Source organism: Berghia stephanieae, chromosome 15 (genome assembly GCF_034508935.2).
Source record: "Berghia stephanieae isolate SIO BIC M18660-M18661 chromosome 15, UCSD_Bste_1.3, whole genome shotgun sequence".
NCBI lineage: Eukaryota > Metazoa > Mollusca > Gastropoda > Nudibranchia > Aeolidiidae > Berghia > Berghia stephanieae.
This window is the reverse complement of record NC_088374.1, coordinates 14,807,009-14,820,739: the sequence shown is the minus strand read 5'-3', so window position 1 is coordinate 14,820,739 and position 13,731 is coordinate 14,807,009. Positions and strand designations below refer to the sequence as shown.

Sequence of the window (13,731 nt, the reverse complement as noted above, 5' to 3'; positions counted from 1 at the left end):
TGACGTCACAGACTATGGGTGACGTCCAATCAAGGGACGCTACTCTTCTGCTAATCTCATTCCCTATTGGTGTTCCGTGTTGAAGACAGAGGTGGAAGTCCTGCCTTTGATGTGGGTTGTATTGTCAGTGAAGTGTGATATTTAGGCATATAGTTAGATCTGATTGGATTTATCTATCGGCAGTTGTAGATCTCCAAAGAATGAGATGTCTCTAAGAATCTCACAACATTGCCATCCGGAAGTATAACGGACCAACACACAAAACTATGTTTAACCTTGAACGTTTATAGTCTAGTTAATAATACAGTTTATTGAGAATTACTCATAAACACGGATGGCAATAAGCAATAACAAAGATCCGAGTGACGTCAACTTCATTCTATCTATATTCACGTTTTCGTCCAACCTAGTCACCGATCACATGATATGTTTCTTGACAACGATTGGACATTTCTCAATGATTGTAAACACGTTGCTTTGTTTATGAAAGTTGTAAACATACCCCATGAGTCATGCTGAACAAAATGACCCATTGTGACGTTGGATATTTCTCAAACTGTGAACACTCTTCACTATGTTGTTCATTTTGAGCACACTTTGCAATGTGACAAATGACCTCGAACACATTAATGGAGCGGTAATACAAATCATCCCCATTAAACTGTGACCTTGGAAAACAATAGAATTCAATAGTCTGATGTCACGTCGCCCAGCAACGAGCAGCCTGGTTCTAAACAAATAAAATCGCTACTTTTTATTCTTCATGCTGACTAGATCGTTTTCACGTGATAATTGATCAGAATGTATAAAAGTCAAAACATGATCAGATTTATAATGTTTTTCTCATCTAGATACCCGTTTTTGCTCGTCGGAGATGTATTTCATAAGAGGGTTCGCTATTGTTCTGATAGTTTAGAACCAGTTACTAAGTTACTATGCGTCATTACGAGGGAAGTGACGTCACGGCTGTTGAACCCTATTTTGATGGCTTCTAAATTTACAGCGTTGTCTTTGTCCGAAAAATTGTAATATCGCCTAACAGACGTCATGTCCCGTCCTACATGTTAAATGTTGCTGTTGACCAGGGACTCCTCGTAAAGCGCTTTGAGCACGTTTAGTGGAAATTGCGCCATATAAAAAAACTCAATTTAAATTTAAGAGAAAACATTGAAAAGAAGAAAAGAAGGGGTAATCACTTAAAATCTCAGAGACAACGAAGCGACAAGCTATAGGTAGAATGCGCTTGGCCAAGGAGTTCACAACATTGCCATCCGGAAGTATAACGGACCAACACACAAACTCTGTGTAACCATGAACTTTTATAGTCTGGTTAATACAGTTTAGTGAGAACAACTCACAAACGCGGATGGCAAAAACAATAACAAAGGCCTGAGTGACGTCTTCTGCATACTATCTATATTGTGGCGCTAAATAGATAGGAGCAAATGCTTGCAACCCTTTGGATACGGTGTTGGTCTTATACAAAGAATACTTTCCTACATATCTAACAAACCCAGCTATCCAGTAACTGGTGGGTCGAACGAAAAATAGAAAGGGGGAGAAAAGGGGGGGGGGGGGGGTTCCAAAAGGAGAAATATCATTTATACATAGTATGAAGGTGACGTCACTCGGGTCTTTGTTTCAGCTTTTTGTCATCCACGTTTATGAGTAATTCTCACTAAACTGTATTAACCAGACTATAGATAGAATGCGCTTGGCTAAGAAGCTCATAACATTGCCATCCGGAAGTATTACGGACCAACACACAAAACTGTGTGTATCCATGAACTTTTATAGTCTGGATAATACAATTTAGTGAGAATCGCTCACAAACGCGGATGGCAAAATACAATAACAAAGGCTTGAGTGACGTCATCTTCATTCTATCTATAAACGTTCAAGGTTACACATAATTGTGTGTGTTGGTTCGTTATACTTCCGGATGTCAATGTTGTGAGCTTACAATCTATAAGTTAACGATGGCTCCGCATCGACGCCAAATTGTTTGTTGAACAACAATGACCAAGATCGACAAAGTCTTTTCATCTGCAATGACTGAAGCCGGGTCAGTTAATCTCACTGCAAGCTTCATTACTTACATTCAATAAGGGGACACAATCCAGGCCGTTTAGTTTTTGTTTTTAAGGGTTTTACGGCGCTTGCAACACATTAAGGTCATATCAGCGCCAGTAAAAAGGGAAAAAATGGGGTAGGAAAAAGTTCAAGAATTACAATTAAAGCATCCAAGAATAAGGCAGACAAAGGGGAATTGGTTCGAAAGGGAACAGATGTAGATTCCAAGAGCACACTATCAGTGTACTTAAATAGAGATCACCTAAAAGCCTCATCCAGACACAAGCACAGGTCCCCACTAAGAGGAATACACTCAAATGTTAACAAATCATATATAATACATAAATAAAACATAATAGAGTACATAACAGAGAGATTTACAAGGAAAAAAAAATATCATCTCCCAAAACGAACTATACATTTGACTGTTTCCCTCCCAGCCAAGGTATCCGGCCAGGGCCAGGACAAAACCAGGTAATCTCATTCCAAGACAAAGACAGAAAGCATGCTGGATTGGAAAACAGACATAGGGGGATAGAAGACATAGTATGTACCTCCCTGCCCGCTATGGGAGGTCAGGATCCCCACCCAGCCAGGCCGTTTACACAAGTCAATGAAATAAGACATGAAAAACGAGGGAATACATTAGGATTCACTCTTATGGGCGCATCGATTCGGCCCCAAGTCGTAAAGTCTCCGAAAAAAAAAAAAATAGAACACATTTTTAAAATTTTGGCCAGAAAAATCGTCCTTCAAATATCGATCGATCCATAAACATGGCGGCCATCTTGTCAATATAATATCTCAAAAACTGAAACTCCAAAAGAAGGTTTCAAGAAATCTCAAAATTGAGTGGTGGGTTTTTTTTTTTTTTTTTGGGACCAAATGAGGGTCGGCCATTTTGGTTTTTAATCGATTGATATAATAATTTGAAGGACGAATTTTCTGTCCAGAATTTCTATATAATTAGATGTTGTGTTTTATTTCCTCAGAGAATGACGACGGGCTGAGATAATCAGTTGATTTTCTCAAGATCGTAAAAAACTAAATGGCGTCCATTGTGTTGAAATCCATATCAAATTTATAAACGATTACGGATAACTGGAGGCGGTAAATGGTCATGATCATTATTTAGGTATTTAGGAAGAATACGACGGAGGTGGATTGGACTGTGGCTTTCGTAAAGTTATGGCCTGATACTGACCAAAAAATGACGTCAAAATATCCAGTCTTTGGCCACAAAAGAAAACAAATCGTGAGTTGTATTCAATAGTTCAACCAATGAAATAACTTGTTTCCATGAGCTCTACTAACGACAACTCACTAGGCGGTGCAAAAACCAAATAATGACGTCAAACTGCCAGTCCTTTTGGATTTCAGTATCAGGCTAGAACATAACGATGGATATGATTGGACCGTAGCCTGACACTGACCAAAAAATTACGTCAAAAGAAAAGTCTTTGGCCACAAAAGAAAACAAATCGTGAGTTGTATTCAATAGTTCAACCAATGGAATCACTTGTTTCCTTGAGCTCTACTAACGACACCTCACTAGATGCTGCACAAAACTATTTAAAAAATGACGTCAGACTACAAGTCTGAGAGGTTCTAGTGTCAGGCTATAGATAGTATGCGCTTGGCTAAGAAGCTCATAACATTGCCATCCGGAAGTATAACGGACCAACACACAAAACTGTGTGTATCCATGAACGTTTATAGTCAGGTCAATACAGTTTAGTGAGCATTACTCATAAACGCGGATGGCAAAAAACAATAACAAAGACCTGAGCATATAGATAGTATGCGCTTGGCCAAGAAGTACATAACATTACCATCCGGAAGTATAACGGACCAACACACAAAACAAGGTGTAACTTTGAACGTTTATAGGGAATGAGATTAGCGGAAGAGTTACGTCCCTTGATTGGACGTCACCTTAAAGAGAGAACGTCAAAATGGTTTTGCGCATGCGTATCTCTCGTCCTCGCTTTCGGTGAAGTGTCTCATGCCGCTTTCACCGGACGCGAGGACGAGAGACGCATGCGCACAAACAACATGACGTTCTCTCTCTAATAACTTTTCAGCCGGTGACGTCCAATCAAGGGACGCTACTCTTCCGCTAATCTCATTCCCTATAGTCTGGTTAATACAGTTTAGTGAGTATTACTCATAAATGCTGATGACAAAAAGCAATAACAAAGACCTGAGTGACGTCAACTGCATACTATCTATAGTTGGTAAGGAGAAGATTAAAGTCACTCGTCTCCTACACAAGACGACAACATTGTATGACCGAATGATAAATAATTAAAATGCTTTGTTTGCCTTTTATGTTTGAAATATTTGAAATATTGAAATATAGGCCCTTTTCGTAAGTGATATCTGTCTATGAGTTATCGCACATTGTCGCCAATGCTGATGTAAAGGTATATAAACACAGTTATTATGTCGAGATGTTTGTATATATAAACATTGGTTGACACTGTATTTAAATAAATGATAGATTATACATATAAATATGTATATATATATATATATATATATATATATATATATATATATATATATATATATATATATATATATATATATATATATATATATATATATATATATATATGCGAACTCTGATAATATTGATGCTATGCATTTGGTGAAATACTCACAACATCCTCCAGCCGGATGAAACGTAATAACGTACGTACCATGATGCAATTTCACGGCACTTTCGACACTTTAAGGTCATATTCTCGTCAGATAGCAGCAGGGTATACTATATATATTTTACTTACAAACTTCCAAAAGCAATATCGTCTGACTTGGCAGCGTCGACAAAGTTCCTGATTTTTTGCGATAAAAAAGCAGACTATAGATAGAATGCGCTTGGCCAAGGAGTTCACAACATTGCCATCCGGAAGTATAACGGACCAACACACAAACTCTGTGTAACCATGAACTTTTATAGTCTGGTTAATACAGTTTAGTGAGAACAACTCACAAACGCGGATGGCAAAAACAATAAAAAAGGCACGAGTGACGTCATCTGCATACTATCTATAGTCCGAAACTGAAATTCAAGGATAGGAAACTGTTGAGAGTTGCAAAGTGGATTTATGAAAAAAGCATACGTGTAAACGCTATAGATGGTATAAAATTGACGTCACTCAGGTCTTTGTTACTGTTTATGCCTTCCACGTTTATGAGTAATTCTCACTGTATTAACCGGACTATAAATGTTCAAGGTTACACATAGTTTTGTGTGTTGGTCCGTCATACTTCCGGATGGCAATTTTGTGAGCTTCATAGCAAAGCGCATACTATCTCAAGAAGTTAAATAACCACTCGGACAGTCGTCATAATGTAAATAATGACAGTGCTTGGTAGAAACATCAAACTACACAGATTTTACTATCGATAGGTTCGTGTTGTTAAAGTAAAATACCCACTGTTTTATCGCTTGATAAATATGTGAAATAGGCTTCAACAGTCATGACGTCACTTCCCTCGTAATGACGCATAGTAACTTAGTAACTGGCTCTAAACTATCGGAACAATGGCGGACGCCCTTATGAAATACTTCACCGACTAGCATAAAAGTGTATACAGAAGAGAAAAACATTATAAATCTGATTATGTTTTGACTTTTATACAGTCTGATCACATGACATGTGAAAAAGTTCTAGAGAGCATGAAGAATAAAAAGTACACAATTTTTTTTTGGTTTAGAACCACGTTGCTCGCCGTTGCTGGTCGACGTGACATCAGCCTATTGAATCCAATTTATAACGTTTATAAAACGATTGAAAAAATCGTGTGATAACTTGTCACCCATTTGGCGGTAGAGATAGTATGCGCTTGGCTAAGAAGCTCATAACATTGCCATCCGGAAGTATAACGGACCAACACACAAAACTGTGTGTAATCATGAACGTTTATAGTCAGGTTAATACAGTTCAGTGAGCATTACTCATATACGCGGATGGCAAAAAACAATAACAAAGACTTGAGTGACGTCATCTTCGAACTATCTATAAATAGAATGCGCTTGGCTAATAAGCGCACAACATTGCCATCCGGAAGAGTAACGGACCAACACACAAAACTATGTGTAATCTTGAACGTTTATAGTCTGGTTAATACAGTTTAGTGAGAATTACTCATAAACGCGGATGGCAAAAAAAAAACAATAACAAAGACTTGAACGACGCCATCTTCATTCTATCTATAACAACAACAAGGGCTAACCCACACCGGAGACGTTCTCCGACGATCCGGCACTGCCGTCCTCTGCCGTCTTCCGGATAAAGACGTCGGACACGGATAAAATACTAATAATAAAGAGATGAGCAGCTAGACCTACCCATACGGCTATGTGGTCTTGTGGTATGACACTCGTTTTCGGACTGAAAGGTCCTGGGTTCGAGCTTCGATCGGCACATAGTTGAGTCCTTGGAGAAGGCTCTTTACTCACATTCTCTCACCGTACTCATGTGTAAAATAAGTACTTGGCCGTTAACAGCGTTGTCTCAGTCAGAAAAAAAATTGCAATATCGCCTAACAGGCGTCATGCCCCGTCCTACATGTTAAATGTTGCTGTTGTCCAGGAACCCCTTGTAAAGCGCTTTGAGCACGTTTAGTTGATATTGCCCTATATAAAGGCTCAATATTTTATTCATACCAAGCTCGAAAAAAAAACGGCAGAGGACATCGGGTGCTTTTGGTATGGGTAGGTCTAGCGACTCTGCTCTCAAATGATCAGAATAATCACATCAACACCATTATCATTGTCCGCAACCATTATCGTTACAATATCATAATTATCTTCAATATCATCATCATTATCATCGTCACCGCAACCCCCACCGCCTTCACCGTAACCTATAAACAGATTAACTGCCGTACTCTAGAAAAACAACAAATTCGAATTTAAAAAAATTGGCCAGAGAACTCGTCCTTCAAATATCCATCGATTTAAATGACCCTCATCTTGGCAAAACACTCTCAAACCTGGGACTTCACAAAATCTTCCTTTAAGTCCCAGGTTTGAAAGTGTTTGTCAAGATGAGGGTCATTTAAATCGATCGATATTTGAAGAACGAGTTTTCTGGCCAAATTTTAAAATACGAGTTATTTTATTTTCTTCCCAAAGTACGACAATTAAGTAGCTAACATTACCCTAATTCTAACCATGACAATTCCTCACATTAACTAACTTAACCCTAACACCGACTATATCCGTAGTATACCCGGGGCTACTTTTACCCCATACCTATATTATATTACATTTCTCTGGGACAAAGTATAGGCGTATGTAGCATTAAAGCAAATGTTTTTAATTTTTACATGTTAATGAGAGTTGAAAACAAATATCCTCTATGCACATGCTCATTTTTAATACATTTTTTTTTCCAATTTTGAGAAAATATCAATAAATTTCTATGCACATGCTCATTTTTAATACATTTTTTTTTTCCAATTTTGAGAAAATATCAATAAATTTCTATGCACATGCTCATTTTTAATACATTTTTTTTCTTCCAATTTTGAGAAAATATCAATAAATTTCTATGCACATGCTCATTATTAATACATTTTTTCTTCCAATTTTGAGAAAATATCAATAAATTTCTATGCACATGCTCATTATTAATACATTTTTTTTCTCCAATTTTGAGAAAATATCAAAAAATTTCTATGCACATGCTCATTTTTAATACATTTTTTTCCTCCAATTTTGAGAAAATATCAAAAAATTTCTATGCACATGCTCATTTTTAATACATTTTTTTCCAATTTTGAGAAAATATAAAAAAATTTCTATGCACATGCTCATTATTAATACATTTTTTTTCCAATTTTGAGAAAATATCAAAAAATTTCTAGGATTGAATGAGTTAAAGTCTCCGTGTCGTGAAATCTTACATCTCGGCACCCATTCTGTGAATTTCATTCCCGTTAGAGCGGGCTATCAAATCACACACCTCTCCAATCCCATAATACCCCTGGGGCCCCTCCCACTCCACACATTAACTCTTTGAACTGTAAGGTAGATCTATTTTATTTCCAGATCATTATTTCTCAAAACATCATGATTACTATTGTTATTGTTATTATTATTATTATTATTATTATTATTATTATTATTATTATTATTATTATTATTATTATTATTATTATTATTATTATTATTATTATTATTATTATTATTATTAGTTGACATTGTGGAAAAGAATAGACATAAAATAACACAAACAACAAATGCATCCCCAGCAAAAAATAAAAAAAAAAAAAATTAAAAAAAAAAAAAAAACAAAAAAAAACACACACACAAAAGAGCAAACAGAAAAATAGAAAAAATGGAAAAGAAAAAAGAAAGATATGAAAAAAAATAAATGGCAGCGGTGGGATTCGAACCCACGCCTCCGAAGAGACTGGTGCCTAAAACCAGCGCCTTAGACCGCTCGGCCACGCTACCTCACAACGACAGGACGCTTTGTATTTATCCTATTTCAGAAGGTATTGCCTATCCAGTCTAAAAATAGTTTTGTTATCCTTTGTGAAATACGTCATATTGAATTGCATTCTGATCGATATGTCTTATCTTATCTACATTGTTAATTATGTAAATAGTTTAACACATGTGTTGATAGTGTTGTGTGACCTGTGCTTATATCATTAGTAGTGCTGGGATTACCCGCCCAAATCATTACCCGGGTAATACCCGGGTAGTGGTCTGATTACCCGGGTACCCGCGGGTACCCGTGGCAGGAGTGACTTTTGTCCCAAAAAATTTTTTTTGTGGGGGGGGGGGGGGGGGGGGGGGGGGGGGGGGTCTTTTTTATTTTTTAAATTAATTTATTATTTGTTACAACAAATGGAGCGAAACTGAAGTAAGAAACAAAGATAATTAACTACAATGAAAAAAAAAATAATAAATAATAAATAAAATAAAAATACCTGAGATTCCTTTAAAAGATAAGAACTAATATAATATAGTCTTAACCTATTGATTCCAAAATTGAATCAAATGTGTGTTAACAAATAAAACAAAAAAATCAATGTAATTGAACAATACAGTAGGAAAATCTTTTGAAAAAATTTCATGTAAATGTAAATATGTAAATAAAATTATATTATTTCCAATTTTTGTTCAAAAATATTAAAACCGCCAAAAATTATCACTCTCAGTTCGGTTTCCATTTGTTGTAGCGGGTACCCGTTACCCGCCCCTTTTACCCGAGTACCCGGTTTAACTTTATTACCCGCGGGTACTCGCGGGTACCCGGGTACCCGCCCAGCCCTAATCATTAGTACAGTTTGTCAGTCTGTGCTTGAGGGTAGATGTGCGTCTATGTGGTCTTGTGGTATGACACTCGCTTTCGGATTGGAAAGGTCCTGGGTTCGAGCCTCGCTCAGCGTATTTTTGAGTCTTTGGAAAAAGTCTCTTTACATACATTCTCTCACCGTACTCAGATGTAATATGAATACATTGCAGTTAACATCGTTGTCTCTGTCCGAAAAAAAAATTGTAACATCGATTAACAGGCGTCATGTCCCAGCCTCAATTAGGTATGTTAAAGGCTGCTGTTGGTCAGGGACCCCTTGTAAAGCGCCGCTTTGAGCACAATTAGTGGATATTGCTCTATAGATAGTTCGAAGATGACGTCACTCAGGTCTTTGTTATTGTTTTTTGCCATCCTCGTTTATGAGTTATACTCACTGAACTGTATTAACACGACTATAGATAGTATGCAGATGACGTCACTCAGGCCTTTGTTATTGTTTTTGCCATCCGCGTTTGTGAGTTGTTCTCACTAAACTGTATTAACCAGACAAAAAAGTTAATGGTTACACAGAGTTTGTCAGTTGGTCCGTTATACTTCCGGATGGCAATGTTGTGAACTCTCAAGCGCATTCTATCTATAAACGTTCATGGATATACACAGTTTTGTGTGTTGGTCCGTTATACTTCCGGATGGCAATGTTATGAGCTTCTTAGCCAAGCGCATTCTCTCTATATAAAAAAGGTCAATATTCATCTATCTATCAGTCTGTGTTTGAAGCAAGGTTATGTCTGTCAATGCAGCGGTTCAGAGGCCATGGAGTTCACACCGGCTACTATAGCGTTAACCGGACTATAAATAGAGAACAAAAGTGTGATGTGACAAACAATAACTGGTTCCAATCTCATTGGAAGTGTGAAACTACGATCTTCTGGTTTCAAAGTGACGGCATCTTATGTTCTCTTGTAATTAAGTGCTGGTCGTCAATATAGATCATCCATACTCGCTCTTTTACGTCCAGTAATCCTCCTCATCATCATCGTCATCATAACCATCATCATCATCATCATCATCATCATCATCATAACCATGATTATCATCATCATCATCATCATCATCATCATCATCATCATCATCATCATCATCATCATCATCGTCATCATAACCATCATCATCATCATCATCATCATCATCATCATCATCATCATCATAACCATGATTATCATCATCATCATCATCATCATCATCATCATCATCATCATCATCATCATCATCATCTTCACCACCATCATCATCATCATCATCATCATCATCATCATCATCATCATCATCATCATCATCATCATCATCGTCGTCGTCGTCGTCATCATCATCATCATCATCATCATCATCATCACCACCACCACCACCACCACCACCATCATCATCATCTTCATCATCACCACCATTACCATCATCGTCATCATCATCATTTCACAACCTGTTATCAACAACAACGATACCCCCCTGTCATCCCACAGACAGTCTGTGTTTATTCAGACAGATACGACAATCACCATTAAGACGTCTGCCCACCTGTGAATTGGATCAGACATTGCCATCCTGACATCCGATATCTTATAACGTTTCTATATATAGATTTGACCCCAACACAGGGGTTAACTGTGACCCAACGTCTCAAAACGGTATTATGTCGGAACGAACCGTATACTTATAAGCCGAATTTAATTTTAAACTGGTCCAAAATCTAAACAGTTGGCATTAGCACCCTGAAATGTGGTATCCATTCTCCTCAAGAAATCGGATAAACTCAACACAAGTCTGATATTTCTTGCTATAAATTCAATTTTCAACATCTTACGAAACCCGACTTCATACCGTTTTGAGGCGAAGGTTCACAACCCAGTCAATTCCAAGTTATTATTAGATTACGTTGCACTAAAATGACGACCTCATTGTGTTTGACGTCATATTGCGTCATAACAAGACACTGACGCAATGAAAAATTAATGTTATGACGTCACACAACTCTTTGTCGATAGATAGTTCGAAGATGACGTGACTCAGGTCTTTGTTATTGGTTTTTACCATCCGCGTTTATGAGTAATTCTCACTAAACTGTATTAATTAGACTATAAACGTTCATGGTTACATAAGGTTTTGTGTGTTGGTCCGTTATACTTCCGGATGGCAACGTTATGAGCTTCTTAGCCAAGCGCATACTATCTATAGATAGCATGAAATTGACTCTTTGTTTTTATTTTAACCAGCCATTTTTATGAGTAGTTTTCATTAAAATGTGTCAATCAGACTATAGATAGTATGCGCTTGGCTAAGAAGCTCATAACATTGCCATCCGGAAGTTCATCGGACCAACACACAAAACTGTGTGTATCCATGAACGTTTATAGTCGGGTTGATACTGTTCAGTGAGCATTACTCATAAACGCAGATGGCAAAAAACAATAACAAAGGCCTGAGTGACGTCATCTTCGAACTATCTATAAACAGTCAAGGTTACGCACAGCCTTATGAGTTGATACGTTATATCCGACTGACGGAATGTTGTGAGTAAATTACCTAAGCGGACAACATTTGCAGGCATGATAACTGAATGCAATTTGATTCAGTAGTCTGATGTCACGCCGCCCGGCAACGGCAGCCATCTTGGTTCTAAACAAAGAAAATAATTACTGTTTATTCTTCAAGCTGGCTAGAACTTTTCATATGTCATGTGATCAGAATGTGTTAAAGTCAAAAGATGATCAAATTCATGGGGTTTTTTCCCCTCTGGATACGCTTTTATGCTCGCCGGAGAAATATTTCATACGGGCGTCCGCCATTGTTCCCATAGTTTAGAGCCAGTGTTGCTAAGTTACCATGCGTCATTAGGAAGGAAGTGACGTCACGACTGTTGAATCGTATTAATGGGGTTCTTTTAACATTGTTGTTATGGATAATATTTTGAAAAGGTCAAGTACAACACTAGGATAGAACCTTCTTGACGCTGCACCTTTTACTCTATCGGTTCCAAAATCATTGGAAGTGTGTATGGGACCAGTCTTTTCGGAGACTTAGTATCCACCTGTTTACTAACCACGCCCAAATCTCGGCTCCTTTTATTACAAGACGAGACACCAAACAGCTGGTGTCTAAGAATGTTAATTCATCAAAATTTAAAATAGAAAATTCTGGCCTAATAAAATCTTTAAAAATACCACCCCCCCAACCCCCCCCCCCCTCCTCACCAACCCCCCCCCCCCCCCCCCCACAAAAAAAACATGACAATTACATTTTTTTTTAAAGCCACAAAAACAAAACATATTGACTTTTAAAAACAAACCAACAACTAAAAACAATTTTGGCATGTGCTTGTATAGATTGATCGAAGATGACGTCACTCAGGTCTTTGTTAATTTTTTTTGCCATCCACGTTTATGAATAATTTTCACTGAACTGCATTAACCAGACGATAACAGTTCATGATAACACAGTTTTATGTGTCGGACACTTCCGGGTGGCAATGTTGTGAGCTTCTTAGCCAAACGCATTCTATCTATAAGGATCAAAAAGAGGATGTGTGTGTGTGTGTGTGTGTGTGTGTGTGTGTGTGTCCTGTAGAATGTACATTAGCTATAACACACAACACGGAATTAAGGGTTATAATTCTCAAAGGTGTGTTTTCTTGGAAACGATAATCTCATGATTTAATATTCCCTTTCATATCTCTCTTACTCTCTCTCTCTCTCTCTCTCTCTCTCTCTCTCTCTCTCTCTCTCTTTCTTTCTTTCTTTCTTCCTTTCTTTCTCTTTCTCTCTTTCTCTCTCTCTCTATTTCTCTCTCTCTATCTCTCTCTATTTCTCTCTCTCTCTCTCTCTCTCTCTCTCTCTCTTTCTCTCTCTCTTTCTCTCCCTTCTCTTAAGAAAAGTATATATATATATATATATATATATATATATATATATATATATATATATATATATAATTATACACGCGAACACACACATAAACACACATGTGTAAACAGAGTAATTATTTACCAACGACAGACTTTATTATGTTAATGTTACAAGATCAGACCCATTTCTTAGATAAGAATAGATATAATTTATTGATATCGTATGTACTTTGATCCGACGACTCCTTCAACATAACAGATAGAAACAAGTCACTGTGCTTAAGGAGCTATAAACCAATTCATGACGTCACTTGGAATATGTAATACTGTGTGTGTGTGTGTATGTGTGTGTGTGTGTGTGTGTATAATACATCAAATAAATAAAATCAATTAAATAAATTAATAAAATAAAATAAAATAAAATAAATAAATAAATAAATAAATAAATAAATAAATAAATAAATAAATAAATAAATA

General features: G+C 37.0%; 1 non-coding gene across 1 annotated transcript; it reads right to left on the bottom strand.

Moving 5' to 3' along the window:
- Positions 1–8,466: 8,466 nt before the first annotated feature.
- Trnal-uag (transfer RNA leucine (anticodon UAG)) lies at positions 8,467–8,548 on the bottom strand. The gene has a single exon. It is a non-coding gene; the product is annotated as a tRNA-Leu (tRNA).
- Positions 8,549–13,731: the final 5,183 nt, after the last annotated feature.